This window comes from Canis lupus, chromosome 5 (assembly GCF_011100685.1).
Source record: "Canis lupus familiaris isolate Mischka breed German Shepherd chromosome 5, alternate assembly UU_Cfam_GSD_1.0, whole genome shotgun sequence".
Classification (NCBI taxonomy): domain Eukaryota; kingdom Metazoa; phylum Chordata; class Mammalia; order Carnivora; family Canidae; genus Canis; species Canis lupus.
In genome coordinates this window covers 59,259,667-59,277,348 of record NC_049226.1, presented here as the reverse complement: position 1 = coordinate 59,277,348, position 17,682 = coordinate 59,259,667, and positions in this window count along the sequence as shown.

The following is a 17,682-nucleotide window of genomic DNA, read 5'->3' as shown; positions in this document are numbered from 1 at the left end:
TGTCCACTTAGTCAGTATCTGAGACCCTGAAGCCTAGACTCTCTTTGCCAGGTCTCTTAGGAAAATGTTCTTTTACTGACAGAAATAAATGGCCACCCGTCAGGGAGGGTAATGTCTCGGCTGTAGTCAGGTGACACACTTCCCATCTCTCTCTCTCTCTCTCTCTCTCTCACACACACACACACACACACATGCACGCACACATGGTTGGTCTAGAGAAGGTTCAGGCTGGGAGGCAGGGAGAGAGTCTGAATATTCACCACCTGAAAATCTCTGGAAATGAAATCGTCAGCTGTTCACCTGTGCCCCCCTTCCCGGCCCCTCCCCCACCCCCTCAGATGTGCCTTTGTCATGGTTGATGCTGTTCTGCAGATGACACTCTAGATGTGACAAGGTGTTCAAGGAGGGCCACCTTCAAGGCGTTCCTTATTTCCCCAGGGGGACACAGTGGCTGATACCAAGTTTAGGGGGAGAAGGTTAGCTGATATTCCTTTCATGAGGTTCTGAGGGTCCCCAAGCAGCAGTTGTTAGGGAATAAGAGGCTTTTTTCTATCTCTTGCTATTTGTCACTGAGTTTCTTTATCACACTTCAAATCTTGAAAGTCAGGAAGGTGGAGAGACACTGGAGCGGTGCTTCTCCTTCCTTACTGCTCTATTTGCTACTCATCTCATGGAGATGCAGGGAAGTGACCAGAGACCTGAGCCAAGGAATTTGGGAGGCGTTATCTTCAGAGGCCAGACAGCTTTTCAGACGGACGAGCACCCGTAGTCACCCGTGCTTGGGAGGGTTAAGCCTTGGTGTAGTGCTCTGCTGGCACCGATTTGAAAATCTTCATAAATTTTAAACAAGGAGCCCTGCTTTTTCATTTTGCACTGAGCCCTGCAAGGAAAAAGCTGGTCCTGGTTAGAGGGGCTGGACAAGTCCTATCGAACCTGGAAGGAAAACCCTCCACTGCTTCAGAAGGAAACGGAGGGCCTGCTCCCAGGACGGTGGGGTATGGAAATGAACTTGAGCAGTCTGCCTGTAGCTCTGCAAGACCCACAGAGCGAAGGGATGCTAGGACTGTCCTGGTGGCCTGGTCCTCCCAGCTCTCACTCCCAAGGAGACTGAGAAATAAACAGTAGCAGGTTCTGTTCCCGTAGGTTGATAGACCCTAAAATAAGCGGTAAAGTCATTAACACATATGCAAATGTCACCTACTCAGAATGTGATGACTCGGTGTCTGCATCGAATACCCTGGGCTGCTCCTAAACTGCACTGGTTTTAATTTGCTATTTTTATTTTTCACATAATGTAAAGATATTAATCATATATAGTTCCAATGTAAATTTTCTCAGTGGCTCCCCAATATCCTTCATAGCTTATTTTTAAATCAGGATCTGATCAAATATCATGCCTTGCATTTAGCTGGCATGTCTCTTTTTTTCTGATTTAGTCTAGAACAGTTCCCCTGCCTTATTACCTGTTTATTTATTTCCATTGTATTAATGGATACATAATTTAAAACTTACTTTTGGTATTGAATGCATTCACACTGTTGTGCAATCACCAGCACCATCCACCTCCAGAACCTTCTCATCTTCCCAAACTGGAGCTCCACTTTCTATCTCTGTGAATGTAATTCCTCTAAATACCACACAGACGTGGAATCATCCAGATATTTGTCTTTCTACGTCTGGCTTGTTTCACTTAACACAATGTCTTCAAGTTTCATCCCTGCTGTAGCACGTGTGAGATGTGTTTCCTTTAAAGGCTGAATAACATTTCATCGTGGGACACCTGGGTGGCTCAGTGGTTGAGCGTCTGCCTTTGGCTCAGAGCGTGATCCTCTCATGAATAAATAAATAAAATCTTAAAAAAAATTTTTCATCATACAGGCCCCCCCCCACATTTTGTGAATCCATTCATCTGAATACTTGGGTTGCTCCCATCTTTCATTGTAGTGAATAAAGCTGCTGTGAACCTGGATATACAACTATCTGTTCAAGTCCCTCCTTTTCATTTTTTGGTTTATATTCAGATGTGGAATTGCTGGGTCCTATAGTAATTCCATGTTTAATTTTTTGAGGAGCCTCCATTAGAGTCCCCACCTGGCTACGCCACTTTGCATCCCCACCTACGGTGCACAAGGGTTCCATCTCTTCACACCTGCCACATTACTTGCTACTGTCTATTTTTCAATAGCTATCTTAATGAGTGTGAACCTGTATCTCATCGTGGTACTTATTATTTTTAAGATGGACATTTTTGAAGTATCCAAGGCAGTTGATTTGTGGAATATCCCACAACTGAGATTTTTCTAGATTGTTTCCTCACAGTTAAAGTCAGGTTAAGCACTTTTTTTGTCCAGATACTAAATACTTCTCAGTACACATAATATTGGTTTGCCTCATTCTTAGTTAAAATGGTGCCACTGGATCTCTGCATCATAAAGACACCTCTTTGTGGGTGATTACCATAATCTATACAAGATGCTACTTGAGAGAGTAGACATCTTATTCAACAGCAACTTCTGCCCCGTTTTACCATCAATGGTTGCAAAAGGGTTATGTTTTGATCCTATTATTCCTCTAACACAGATTAGATGTCTTTTTCTGTAAAAACTTGTTTTTCTGTCACTTCTCTCCCATACCCTTTTTGAGAATCACTATGGATGCATAAATTTTTTTCATTGCAATGTCTTATAATCCATCATTATCATTATTCTTTCTGATGCTCAAACTGTCATACATTTGGCCAGTAAGAACCCCTTCCAGCTGACCTGCATGTCCTTTTGACATACCTGCGTTTCCTTGCTGTCTGGCAGAGCAAGATAATCAGGGATCCCTGTTCTCCACCTGCCACAGACTTGGAATCAGCCATGTCTCCAAGGATCCCTGGCTCCTTTGAATGGGCAACATTTTAGAACCAAAATCTGGGCACATGGCTGTTTTAGGTTTCCAGGATCTTTCAGGATCATGTATTTCTGAGGGAATCAATGCACAGCATTTAGATTGCTCAGAGTTCTTATAACCAAGTTTTATAACAAGGCTGTCACAAAATAATTAGAATATTCTTGAGATAATTTTTTGTTAAACATAAGAAATTGTGTTAAAGGCAAAAGAAAAATGAACAACATTTTATTAGTGAACCGATTCAGCTCTACTTTAAAATGATCATATACTAGGGCCCCTGTATGGCTGTCAGTTGAACACCTGACTCTTGGTTTCAGCTCAGGTCATGATCCCACAGAGCCTCACTTCAGACTCTGCACTCAGTGGGGAGTCTGTTTGAAGATTCTCTCCTTCTGCCCCTCCCCAGTCACTCATTTTTCTCACATTGGGATCCCTGCGGGGAGCCTGCTTTTCCTTCTGCCTATGTCTCTGCCTCTGTGTGTGTGTCTCTCATGAACAAATAAAATCTTTTTAAAAATAAAAAATAAGTAAAAGGATCATACACCATGATCAAGTGGGATTTATTCCAGGGATGCCAAGATGGCTCAACACCTGCAAATCAGTCAATGTGATACTTCACATTAACAAAATGAAGGGTAAATATCATGATCATCTCAATAGATGCTGAAAACCATGACAAAATTCAACATCAATTTATGATAAAAACTTTCAACACAGTCAGTGTAGAGGGAGTATATCTCAACATAATAAAAACCACATATGACAAACCCACAGCTAACATCACTCTCATGGTGTGAAGCTGAAAGCTTTCCCCCTAAGATAAGGAATAAGACAGGGTGGCTACATCCACCACTTTTATTCAACACAGTATCAGAAGTCTTAGCCAGAGCAATTAGGCAAGAAAAACAAATGAAAGCCATCCAAATCAGAAAGGAAGAAGTAAAACTGTCATGATCTTAGATGACAAATTATATATAGAAAACCCTAAAGATTCCACATTCACACACACACACACACACACACACACACACACACACCTGTTAGAACTAATAAAAAGAATTCAGCAAATTTTCATGGCACAGAATCAATACACAAAAATCTGTTGCATTTCTTATTTTAAGATTTTATTTATTTATTTATTCCTGAGAGAGAGAAATAGGCAGAGGGAGAAGCAGGCTCCCTGTGGGGAGCCTGATGTGGGACTCAATCCCAAGACCCCAGGATCATCACCTCAACCAAAGGCAGATGCTCAACCACTGAGCCACCCAGGTGCCCCAATCCATTGCATTTCTATACACTAGTAACAAACCATCAAAAAAGAGAAATTAATGAATAACTCCATTAGAGTGGCATAAAAAAAGAGTATAATTCCTAGGGATATTTTAACCAGCAAAGTAAAAGGACTGTATACTGAAAACTGTAAGATATTGATGAAAGAATTGAAGAAAACAAAAATAAATGGAAAGATATACCATTTGCATGGATGAGATGAATTAAAATTGTTAATTCATACTACCCAAAGTATTCTACAGATACAATGCAATACCATTCAAAATCTCAATCACATTTTTTTCACAGAACAAACAATCCTAAAATTTGTATGGAACAGCAGATGGCTCTGAATAGCCAAAGTAATCTTGAGAAAAAACAAAGCTGGAGATACCACACTCCCTAAATTCAAACTATATTACAAATCTATAGTGATGCAAACAGTATGATATTGGCATAAAAACAGACACACAGATCAATGAAACAGAATAAAAAGCCCAGGAATAAACCCATGCATATATGGTAAATTAATTTATGAGAAAGGCACCAACACTACACAATGGGTAAAGGACAGTCTCTTCAATGAGTGGTGTTGGGAACACTGGGCAGCCCCATGCTAAAGGGTGAAACTGGACTATTTTATTTTACATTACATACAAAAATTAACCCAAGACTTGAATGTAAGACCCCAAATCATAAAGTTCCTAGAAGAAAACATAGGTGGTGAACTTGACAACTGGTCTTGGTGATGATATTTTAAATCTGACTCCAAAAGCAAAGGCAACAAAAGAAAAATAAACAAGTCACCAAATGACACAATCTCAGGTGGCAATGAATGTTTGGGAGGAGTGTAAAGATTAAATGTATATAATACATATAATCAGAGGTACAAAGAGGGAAGAGCTTCCCCCAAATTACACCAGTATTACCTACTGAACAGTAGAACTTGAATATGAATCTAGGTTTGAATTCTGGATGCAGAGTCTGTGACACTTTCAATTATGTAAATACCAAGTTGCTGTGTTGGGATGGAGCATCCTTAAGTACACCGACTCACATTGCCCACACAGATGCACATTAATTCACTTACAAAATCCCCCCATTTTCACTAGACTCCATGTCCAATTCCCTGTTAGAAGGCTCAAGATCCTTCATAGCCTTGGAAATTTAAATATAAACTTCCTCCTTTGGAGCAGTCATAAATGCGAGAAATAATCCATGTCTTGGCACTAGGGTCTGGAAATCTTACTTTATATGTTTTCCATCTTGAGTAGCAACCCCAGATTTGGAAAGTTCTCCAAGTTTTTCTCCTTATCTCAGTGGGTGACATCTTTGATTTTCCCTGATCTAGGTACACCCTTTTATAGAAGTCCAATAAAGTGATCAAACCAGTACTTTGCAGTCCTAGCAGACAACATTGAGATTTCCAGTAGTGTTAATATTAAGTTCAAGGCTCTTAGCTTGGGAGCTCAGCACCTCAAGGATGGAGGTGGTGGGATTCACACACCAAGTTTTCTGAGCAGGATCTGACTTCAGAATTTCTTGCAGTACATCACAGAAACTCATCTTCCTGTCTCTGCATGCTGCCTGACCTGGACTAGACACTCAGTGTATATTTGTCCAATGTGAATTGACAAATGTTTTCTACATTAGCTGCCAGAGACACAGGGATAAATAAAACCAGCAGAGCCAGGCTCACGTGAAACTTGTGCTTTCATAAAAGAGACTGACAACACATAAAAGACAAGAGGTTAGAAACCAGGTATCAGTGAGCAGCTCAGAGCAGGATAAGGTAGTGAAGGTGACAGGTACAATACAAGGTGGTGTGTCCACAAGTGGTTCAGAGAAGAGAGCTGATGACGTGCTACTTGAGCAGAGAACATGCAGACTTCAGAGTGAATGCATGCAAACCTCCAGGGACAGAGGGGCTATTCTGGGAGACGGTGAAGACCTTGTTTTAAATCAATTCTGATTGCTGAACATGTTCACCGTGTTCACCTGTTTTGTGGATGGTTTTAACCTGTTTCTAATTCCTGGAGGTCACAGCTTTTTCTGAGGTCTGCATGTTGTAGTGGTTCTGGTTAAGTTATTGAGAAAACCATAATTGATTTGGGGAAAGGTCAAAGGGCATCAACAACAAATGACAACGGGGATAGGTGGGCTTTCATAGGAAGATGGAATTTGAGGATAAGGCCGAAGAGTATAAATATTTCCAGAGCACTCTCTCAGGGTCTCTGCCACAATTATAGTAACTATGGACTTGACTACTCCTTTATAGCAAATCTTGCAGATATCCACCAAACCTTAAGAGATTATCTTGGAAAAAGTAGCTCCTACTCAACCTCAGACCGTTAGCAAATAGACGTGATGGTACTAAAAATAAATGGCCCAAAAGGAGTTTTGATCAATGAATGGGCCCCAGAGTCCTAGCAGGCTGTGAGGGGGAGCTTGGAGTGCTGCCCTGACACTTGGCATTGATGTAGGAAGATAAGCAGAGCCCTTGCAAAGTCTATTTAGTTACACTGCTGGAGACAGGACATCAGGCCATCCTGCAAAATCGACCAATTCGATGTAGTTGGGATCTTTGCTCCAAATGCTCTTTCCAAAAGGTATTATCAACATACAACAATGCTGTCCTTTAGAAGTATTCCTCACAAGGGTATTGTATAATGAACAATTGGACTCACCTTTGTTCTCAGGTTCTGGGAAGGAGGCTAAATCCTTGGAACTTCTCTAGTTATTAGAGCCTTTATTGTTCATGAGCCTCTGAGGTCACACCTGAGTTTAGGCTAAGAGATGAGATGGCTCAGGGTGGGCCCTGGTCACAGGAAGACCAACCCAGCAATTGGAAGGGTGGGGCTTTGAGTTCGGTGGTGTCAGCCTGGGCTCTGGAGAGAGAGGGAGATGACAGACTGGGTTTAGCCATGTGGTGAATGGTTCAATCAAGTGTGCCTGTGTAATCCAACCCCAGGAGAAACTCTGGGCGTCAGGGCTGGGTGTAGCTTCGTGCTTGCTCACACACTGAAGTTCCAGGAGAGTGACACCCCCTGATCCCACAGGGAGAGGACATGGGAGCTTCATGTTTGGATCTTCCCAGACGTCACCCTCTATGGCTCTTCATTTGGCTGTTGCTGAGTTCTTTCCTTTATAATGAAACTATAATCATGTGTATAGCATTTTTTGGTTCTGTGAGTCATTGTAATAAATTATCCAAACTGAGGGGGTCCTGGAGATCCCCAAATGTATAACCAGTTGGTCAGAAATGTGGGCTGGCAGTGTGGGGGATACCGAGATGCAGCTGGTCTAAAGTAGAGCTGGCCTGCAGTGGAGGCATTCTCATAGAAGAATGAGCCCTTAGTGCCAGACCGAACCAGCTGGGTGGAAATGGAATCAACATCCAAATGTGTCCACACTGGGTGCTGGTTGTGACTCAGTGTGCCAGGTTAGTCACAAGGGCTGCACAAACTCCAGAACCCATCATGGAGAAATGATATGGAACTGGGTGCACCAACTAGAACAATTAGCTCCAAATCAAAATCAATTCATCTTGTAATCACAAAGGCCGAGATGGAAGAGAGCACTCACAGCCAGCTGACAGCTTTCCAGGATAAAAATAAGACACATTTGGTTCTTCACCTTTATTGGCAGTGGAAGGGAAAGCAGTCTCAGCCGGGGGAATGGGGCCCCCAAACCACTTGGGTTTAGAGAGTTTTGCTGAGGATGAGTTCATAGGTCCCTACTGTCCAGATTTCTACCCCTTGCCTTGGAACATGGGAAGTCACCTTAGCGATGACGCCTGCTCTTCCCTGGTGCCTCTTTACTTACTAGGCCTTGTCTTACAAGCACCAAATCCACTCCATGTGTCACCACATTGCCACTGGGAGTGTGTGTGATGCTTGTGTGCTGCTTCGCTCACACCAGGATGGCCCTGCCTTCACTCCCCCGGAGGTGCTGGATGCTCTAATGAACACCCATGACTGCACGGGGGGGACCTGCTCCAGTGGTACTTCTTGGCATATGGATTCCAAAAATCTGAAGGAAAAAAGTGATTCTGAGTGGTGGGTGCACACCTGTAGTCTAATGGTGGGGACATGCTTCCACATCCGAGAAGAACTCGCCCTCCACTTCTCCACCTCACTTAAGGAGAACCTCATCTGCTCATGTGTCAAGATGACTTTTCAAGCATTTTACATTGTCCTTACTTCCCAGGCTGGTGCCACTCCTGGACTTGGTGAGTGACAAGTCCCAGCAATTTATCATGAGTTCTGTGACCTCGAGAGCAATCCATCAGTGACAGGGAAATCAACAGAGCCACGGCAACCTTGCTGTTTACCCACGGTGTGTGTTTTATCAACTTCCCAGCATCTGATCCCAACATCAATATCCACTTTAATTCACTCATCCCATTCAAAAGGCACTTACTGATTCTCAAGCACATAAACACTATAATTTTATGCACTTATTATGATATATAATATCCCTTTATTATATTCCCTATCTTATAATAGATGCTATATGTATTATTTATTTTATATATTATATATACACACACATAAATATAATAAGCCTGTACTGGTTAGTTCTGTGCCTGTCTGTCAGGGCACTGCTTCTTTTGTTTGTTTTTACTTTTTTTAATGCATTGCTTGTATTTTTCCCCCTTCAGTTTCTACTTATCATGATGCCCCCTCTATCCACCCAGTATAAAGCACTTGGCTAACAGGTAGGTGGGGGGAACTGTAACCATCTCAAGGGTCCCCAAGTTCTGGTGGGGAGAGGGCAAGCATGTCTGTCTGAGCTTAGTACAAAGACAGTTGTTCATTCTCGAAAATCTGCTGAAACCTGGAGAAAAGAGTCGTTTGTTCTAACCAAAGGAAGCAGAAAAGACTCATTTTTTCCTTGCCCAGAAGGCTGAGAAGGATCAAGATGCACAAAGATGGGGCACTTAGGTGGCTCAGTCTGTTAAGCATCTGACTTGATTTTGGTTCAGGTCGTGATCTCAGGGTCATGAGATCAAGCCCCGCATCCAGCTCCACATTTGGTAGGGAGTCTGCTCGAGATTTTCTCTCTCCATCTCTCTGCCCCTCCCCTCCTCAAATAAATAAATAAATAAATCTTAAAGAAAACCTAACTCTGGGAGACAAACAAGGGGTAGTGGAAGGGGAGGTGGGCAGGGGGTGGGGTGACTAGGTACGGGCACTGAGAGGGGCACTTGATGGGATGAGCACTGGGTAATATGCTATATGTTGGCAAATTGAACTCCAATCAATTAATCAATCAATCAATCTTAAAGAAGAAAAAAGCTGAGTAAAGATGAGGCTGCCAAGCATAGGGGAGATCAGATGGAAATTGTAGACAGAAGAGCGTGAAGAGACATGTAATGTGACCCTGCCCTTTCCACCAGCAGCTCCCCTGCCCTGGCCTCCACTGGTGAAACTGAAGGCATCCCCTCTCCCTCCCCCATGGAGGGAGGAGGAACATTGCATCCATAATTAGTCCTCATGTCATAAATGCCCCTCCCCAAGCCTGGAGGGCAATGGGACGAAGTGCCCAGGAGAGATGCAGACAATGCATTCCAGGAGGCTCTGTGGCACCTGCCCAGCTCCTGGTGCAGAATGCCACACAGAAGTCCAGGGAAATATCTCCCCCACTTTGGGCAAAGATGTGCAGTGTTGGGGCATGGAAACAGAAGGGACATGGAAGGGACTCTAACCTCTGGGATTTCAGACCCCAGACCCAGAGTTACAGACTCAAGGGGAGTGTCTTTGCCAAGTGCAGAGTTTGGACAATCCAGCCTAGAAAGAATTGATGAGTGGATAAAGAAGCCTGGCTCAACTTTTTACTGGAGCATCTGGGGACCCCAACGTCATTATCTTAGGTGGGGAGTATGTAATGTTTAGTTCTGAGTTTGAGGAGCCTATGAGACTCTCAAGGGGAGATGTCCTAGAGATGGCTGGAGGGACAAATGTGGACATTTGGTGTAAATCTGGCGTGGTGTTTAATTCAGGGCAATGGGCTGCATTCCCTGAGGTCAGGACATACACATAGAACAGGCTTCAGGACCCAGCCTCGAACATCCTTCTGCATTTAGAATTTGGGTGGAAACCACCCAGTAGCAGAGGGTAACTGGCCAGAGAGGTAGGGGGACCAGGCTACGGACAGGTGCTGGGCTGCCTTGGGGCACAGGGGGAAAGCAGCCCACAGCATTAGCACTGCAGTGTTGTCCAGGACGGAGAGCACAGAAGCAGGACTGTTGGCTCAGGCCACATGGGATCATCACACTGTCCCCCAATCACTGGGGAGGTGATGTGGAAACAGAAGGGGCCAGGGCAAGCAGGAGGGCAGGAGGCAGAGGCGAGGTATGAGGATCACTCCTAAGGGGAGCCTGGTCATGAGTGGGAGCAGAGAGAAGGGAGTGAGGCATCACTGGGTGCTGGCATGTGAGGAGTGAACAAAAATGCCACAGAAAAAATGTGAGGTGGCAGCAGGGCACACCTGACCCAGGGGCAAGATCTGGAGCCGAGTCTTCAGCTCCAGCAAATAAAAATATAGGAAGCCCACATAAACTTGAATTTTAGATGAAACAACAAATTGGTTTGGTTTTTTTTTTTTTTTGGCATAAGTGTACCTCCATGCAACATTTGGGATATACTGATGCTAAAATATTATTCACTGTTTACTTAAAACCCATATTCAACTGAGGACTTGTGTTTTATCTAACAACATTATCACATTCAGAGTTTTCCTGTGAAGGAGGCATGATGCTTCTTCCATCAGACACATTCATTTATTTATTCAACTGTATTTCATGTGCACCTACTATGTGCTAGGTCCTGACCTGGGAATACAGCAATAGTAAGACCAGCAAAATACCCCCTGCCGGCATGGTATTTACTTTCTAGCATGGAGATAATAAACATGTGAACCAATTCAGAAAATCAAAGCAGATGAAAAGAAGTAAAAAGTATATATTCAAGTGCAATGAAATCGGATCTCAAAGAGATGCCTGCACCCCCATGTTCACAGCAGCACTGTTCACTATGGTCAAGACATGAAAACATAGCAGCAATGTCCACAATAGCCAAACTGTAGAAGAAGCGTCTGTGTCCATCGAAAGATGAATGGATAAAGAAGCTGTGGTCTATGTATACAATGGAATATTCCTCAGCCATTAGAAACGACAAATACCCACCATTTCCTTCGATGTGGATGGAACTGGAGGGTATTATGCTGAGTGAAGGAAGTCGATTGGAGAAGCACAAACATTATATGGTCTCATTCATTTGGGGAATATAAAAAATAGTGAAAGGGAATAAAGGAGAAAGGAGAAATAATGAGTGGAAAATATCAGAAAGGGAGACAGAACATGAGAGACTCCTAACTCTGGAAAACCAACAAGGGGTGGTAGAAAGGGAGGTGGGTGGGGGCGGGAGGTGACTGGGTGATGGGCACTGAGGGGGCACTTGACGGGATGAGCACTGAGTGTTATGCTATATGTTGGCAAATTGAACTCCAATAAAAAAAAAGACATGGAAACACCTAAGTGTCTGTCATGGATGGATAAAGAAAATGTGGCATAAACACATAATGAAATGTTATTCAGCCCTTAAAAAAAGGAAATCCTGCCATTTGCAATGTGGATGAATCTGGGGAACGTTGTGCGAAGTGAAAAAAGCCAAACACAGTATCACTTGGGTATAGAATCTAAGGAAGCTGAACACATAAATGCAGACACTAGAATGGGGGTTACCAGAGGCTGGAGTGGGGGAAATGAGGAGATGTTGGTCAAAGGGTACGAGCCCTCGGCTTTCAGACGGACAGTCCCGGGAGGTCTAGCGCACAGTGTGATGACGACAGCTAACAGCATTACATTGTGCACTTGATTTTTGCCCACATCCGTAAATCTCAAGTGATGTCACACACGAAGTGGTAACCATGTGAGGTGATGGATGTGTCAATTATCTTGACTATGGTGATCATTTCACGGTGTGTATCAAAACATCCTGCTGTACACCTTAAGTATATGCAATGCTTATTTATCAATTATGTCTCGGTAAAGCTAGAAAAAATACACAAACAACAAGGAAAAGTATCAAGTGGAGAAGAACTACGTCGATGCTGATCAGATTTGCAGACTGAGGGCATGTGCGGCAGTGGCAAATGGCTCGTGGCACCTCTGAAAGAACCCCTTTAGCTTTTCAACTTGGAAGCCAAGCCCTGGGGCTGGAGCTGTCATTCCACGGCTGACCAGGTGAAGGGCAGGTATCTGTCCCACCATCTTCTGCACAACACAGTTGTCATTGGTCATAATATATACAGGGGCCTGCCGTGCTGCGTCCAAGAGCTGTGGTAAGCCCAGGCCACTGCGGGAAGCCAAGGCCAGTCGACAAGACACCTGCTCACTGTCCTCCCTCTGCACATGCCCTCCACCTTCCAGTCACCAACCCTCCATCCTGCCTTTCATGCCTGCCCTGCCGTTGGGGTCAACACGACACCGGCCATTGCCAGCACCAGCTTCCAGGTGGCCAGCAACATGACTCAGAAGCCTCTGCAGGCAGCAGCCCCAGGAACTGGGCCCAGGGAGGGGAGGGAGGTAGCCACGGTCCCCGACCCCAAGGCCAGGACACCCTTGAGCTCCATGTACCCATGCAGAGCAGAGCCAGGTGGGTGCATCCAGCACACACCAGAGTTGACTTCGGGCCACAGAGCCCCGCTTTCCCCTGGCCAGCGCCTCCATCACGAGCTTCCTGCTGGAGCCCCGGCTCCGGGGAATAACCTAATTATGTTGCTGGTGCCTGAGAAGGGAAGTGGACAAGGATTCATTTGCAGCCCACTACACTCCACTTATTGGATTTTTCTAACTCGCTGCTGTGTTTCTTTTGATCGATGAGCGTGAATGGATCTTTGCAGGAGATAAAAGGAGAAGGTCCCAGGGTAGCTGGGCTGCCTCTGGCCCCGTTTCCTGGCCGCCCTCCGGAAGGTACAGTGGTGGTGGCTTTCCTCTTTTGTTTAAGGGTGGCAGAGTCCTTATTTGAGATTACATCAGGCCTCCTCACCTGGGATGAGCACCTCTGGGTGCCCTGCTCCTCCATGTGCCGAGCGAGCCAACAGTGTTTTACCGTGAGTGTGACTCCAATAGGGTGGAAGCAGCATGAGCTCCCCATTCTTACTCCCAATCCCAAAGAAGATCCTTACAGCCTGGGTGTGGGGTTTTGACCTCTCACCAGTTCCTGTCCCCTTCATGTCCCCAGGGAGCTGGGGGACTGCAGGCAGCCTCAAGGAAAGCCCACTGGAGAGAAGGAACAGGAGCAGGTGCAGGTCAGTCCTCAGAAGGAAATTGCTTGCCTGCACTTTCTCTTTGTCAGTACACCTGCTGGCACTGCTGGGTGGGTCCCAGGACAGCACAGCATCCAGGGAGGCTGAGCCACAACTGGAACAAACCTGCGTCTCCAGGTGGTCCTTGGAGCACAGCTATCACACACCCCTAGGCACCTACCTGCTGGGACTCTTACATAAGAGACAAATAAACCATCTTCTAGGCTTAAACCACTGTTATTTGGTCTCTACTAAGGCAGTCAAGCCAATTGCATAGACATCTTCTCTTTTTACTCAGGGTTGATGCCCAGGTCTGAGCCCTCTTTGGCCGGGCCCATCCTCAGACAGGGAAGCCACCTGTCAGAAGCTCTCATTCAGCCAGTTCATCTTCCAGTAGGCTTGTGCCCATCTCACTCCTCTGATGGTGTAAGGGGAGTATTATTATTATTATTATTATTATTACTATCATTAAAAACCTATGTGGTGGGTCGAACTGTGTCCTCCAAAAATATATATTCAAGTCCTACCCCCCAGAATTTGGGGATGTGACCTTTGCAGATGTTCTCAAGCTAAGCTGAGGTCAGTAGGACAGACCCTAATGGAATGACTGGTGACCTTATAAGGAATGGAGAGAAAACAGAGTAGAATGTCATGTGATGATATAGACACAAAGACAGGGAAGCAACCGTGTGACAATGGAAGCAGAGATTGGAGTGACACATGTATATGCCAAAGGGTGATAAGGAGCGCTGGCAATGTCAGGAGATGGGGAAGCCCGGGATGGACTTCCCCAGAGCCTCCAGAAGGAACCAGCCCTGCCCACAGCGGGATCTCAGATATCTGGTCTCCAGGACTGGGAGAGAGTACAGTTCCATTGTTTTAAGTGCCTGGGTTTGTGGCACTTTCTGGCAGCAGCTCCAGGACACTCATATAAGGCTTGTCTTCTTCACCAGATGCCAGGGCCAGGAAGGCAGGGCCACATGCCCAGAGCCCGGGATCAGAGGCAAGGCTTTCCCTAGGTGATGCAGTGAAGTGTAGGAACAGAGTTCACAGGGTGGTACGCAATGGCTAAGAGCAAAGGACCTCCGAAGGGCTGGGCAGGCAGTGCCCCAGTCAGGCTGGGCCACACCACAGGAACCCAATGTCACTGACCTGTGATACCACACACCCCTCCCTTTGTTCCTGCCTCTCCTCTCAGCCCATCTCTTCATCTCTGTCCCCCCACACCGGGAGGCTGTCAAGCACCCTCAGACCTTTGCTCCTCAATGATCCAAGTACCCAATGATCTACCTGTGGCCATCCTGGTGGTCCACCTGGCTCTGCCTCCATCAGCCTCTGCCCAGGCATGTCTGCTAAAGCCAAGGCCAGACCATCCCAGGAAGCCTGTCTACATAAAGTGTGTGGCATCCTCAGTTAGAAAGGATGGGGTGCTGGATGAGCAGCCCTTCACTGGTGTGGTCACAGTGAACCAACTACAATTTGCTTTGGGACCAATGTTCTCATTGGTGTCCTGCAGGGGATGCACTGGGTGGATGGACTCTGGAGGCCAGCAGGATGGTGAATGCCTCCTCCTCCTCAGTCGTGAGCTCTCAGCTGTCACTTGACCTGTGGGTGTCCATGAGGATGGGGTGACGCCGAGGGTTAATGAGTCAATCTGCTGAAGTGTTTAGCGGGGAAGGCTGGCACTCCAGGAGAGCTCTGTAAGATGCAGAGGCTGGTTCTCAGAAGTCTTGGGAACCTGATCGGACTTGGGACCCAAGGTAGGGGAAGTGCCACTGGGCCAGGGCTCAGGAGAAGAAAGGCTACAGGGCCGGGGTCTACATGCCCCACACAGCCCAGCATGGCAGAGACTGCAAGGGCTTTAGTTGTCCTTTTTATTTTGAGGTGTGACTCACATGACATCAAACGAGCCATTTCTAAAGTGCACCAACTCGGTGGCACTCAGCACATTCAGTGTCACTCAACTAGTTCCTCTGACAAGTTCGTAGCATTTCCATTCCCCCAAAGGAGACCCCGGACCCATTAAACATGCAAGCCTTTTGCTCCACAGGGAGGAGGAGGGAGGGAGGGCCACTTGCTCTGGACGGTGCAGGGACAGGCGGACTCAGGCGGAGGAGGGGGCCCTGCTCTAACCAGGGCCTGGGGCACAGCGCTGCTCTCCGGGAGGTTCCCCTGTAAGTGTGGGGTGGGAGCAGACTCCCTGGCACTCTGGAAGCTATTGATGTAAATACATCCCTCCCGCGACCTACCTACCAGACGTCCCAGCTAAAATGCAAATATGCGATTCTTGTCTGGTTAGAGCTTTTCTGAAATATTGTCTTGCATCTCCGGCACCCCCTCTTGTTTTGCCAGGGCTGAGCCTCTTCAGAGAGTCAGAGCAATTTGTTGCCATAACAACCCTCTCTCCCACTCCAGAACGTTTAAATATCAGCTTCCTCAGCCTGCTTCTTCTCAGGGGACCCGGCAAAGTGGCTTCAGCGAGGGAGAAGAGGTGGCGGGTCCTTGTCCTCTTGTTCTCGAGATGACAAGCACCTGCTAAGGGCCCCAGGTAAGGGCTGGGTCACCCTCCCACCTGCTCTGAGGGGCGCTGCTGTCAGGAATGGTGGGGCTCAGGCTCCCCCAGAGCCTCAGAAGTCTGCATCTTTCCACGTTTAGCTTAGTACCTCTCTGTCATGAGGAAACTGAAGAAGTTAGCAGTGGGAAGGCAGTGCACAGTTATCCTGCCACTGGGAAAACTGGCCCCGAGGGAGACACTGCCTCCGAGTCACAGGACAGTGTGGGTGCCCAATCTGGGTGTTCCTGCACGGCCTGCTCGCAACGCCACCTCTTCAGGTCTCAAGACCTGGCCCGCTTCCAAATCAGCAAGACAAGGACCAAACTCCACAAGGAAAGAACGTTTCCTCCGCGGTCACTCTCCCCGGGGGTGGCAAGGGGGACACAGAGTAGTAGGTGAGTCTGGCCTGAGAAAACCCACAAAGGCCAGCCCGCTGAGGGCAGCAGAGAGCAAGTGGGCTTCCCCTTTTGAGAATCACATGAACAGGATGGTTAATTCTGGAAAATCCACTACTCACAAAAATCCCTCTGTCCTCCCAGGTTTGGCTCAACACTCGCCTTTCCTTCTATCTGCCCATAGAGCCTGGATGATGTATTTATTTTGGGAATTCCTTTTGCCAGAGCTGGCTCTTATTTACAAGTCAATCCTGACTTTTAAACAGAGGTTGTTAAATGCCAATAGCTTTGATTTTATATTTAAATCAAGCTGAAAGCTTTCCAAGCTCCTAAGAGAAAACCTTTGTCTGAGGGCTTGTCTTTTCAACCTGTTTCCTCCAGGAACTTTTCTTTTTAAACTGGAACTGCCACTTATGAATTCTGTCCCCGGCTTCTCGTGTTCAGCTCTATAACCTTGTTATGTTAACATAAAAATTAAACACGAGAGATGAATCAGCTAAATTGGATTCACTTATATGGATCAAATGGCTGAAGCCCAGCAGACAAGGAAACGGCCCCAACCAGAGCCGGGGAGGGATGGGCTTCTTCTGAAGGGTCTGGATTTGCAGAAGGAAAGGAATGGGACGGAGGACAAAGCCAGTGTGGAGAATCGATGCAGTATCTGACTCTCTGGGCACACACTCCGATGGCTACAGAAGGGGCAGGACGAGTCGCCTCGACTCTGGTCCCTGGGCAGGGACCCGGCCTTGTGCTGGATATCAGAGCACCCTTGCGTACCCTGTCTGGTCCCATCTTCCCAGAGCACAGCTAGCAGGCAGGCAGGATGCTGGTTCTGTTGGCCCAGTTCTGCTAATGGATGCATGGAGGCCGAATGGGCTTGCAGACCCGCTACAAACGTGGGCTCCATCCAATGGAAGAGACCCACACTCAGGTCACCTTGCTCATATAGACAGGCCTCGGGTCTCAGCACCCTCGTCTCTGGCTTTGAGCTCTGTCCCCAGAACTCTTCCCCTCCCTGAGCAGCTATCGGCCCAAAACACTGGGCGTCGGCCCTGCAGTCCCAGAACTCACTTCCTCTCCTGAAGCCCCCTGGGACGGCCTGGGACTCAGTGAGACACCACTGCCCCTGAGCCCCTTAGGACTGGAAAAGGCGTCCTCAGAGCTCAGAAAGCCCCTGCTCTTGGGCCCCTCACAGCACTCACTGAATTGTTTAAATCATCTGTCTGCCGGTTTCCCCCACTGGACCCTAAGGTGAGC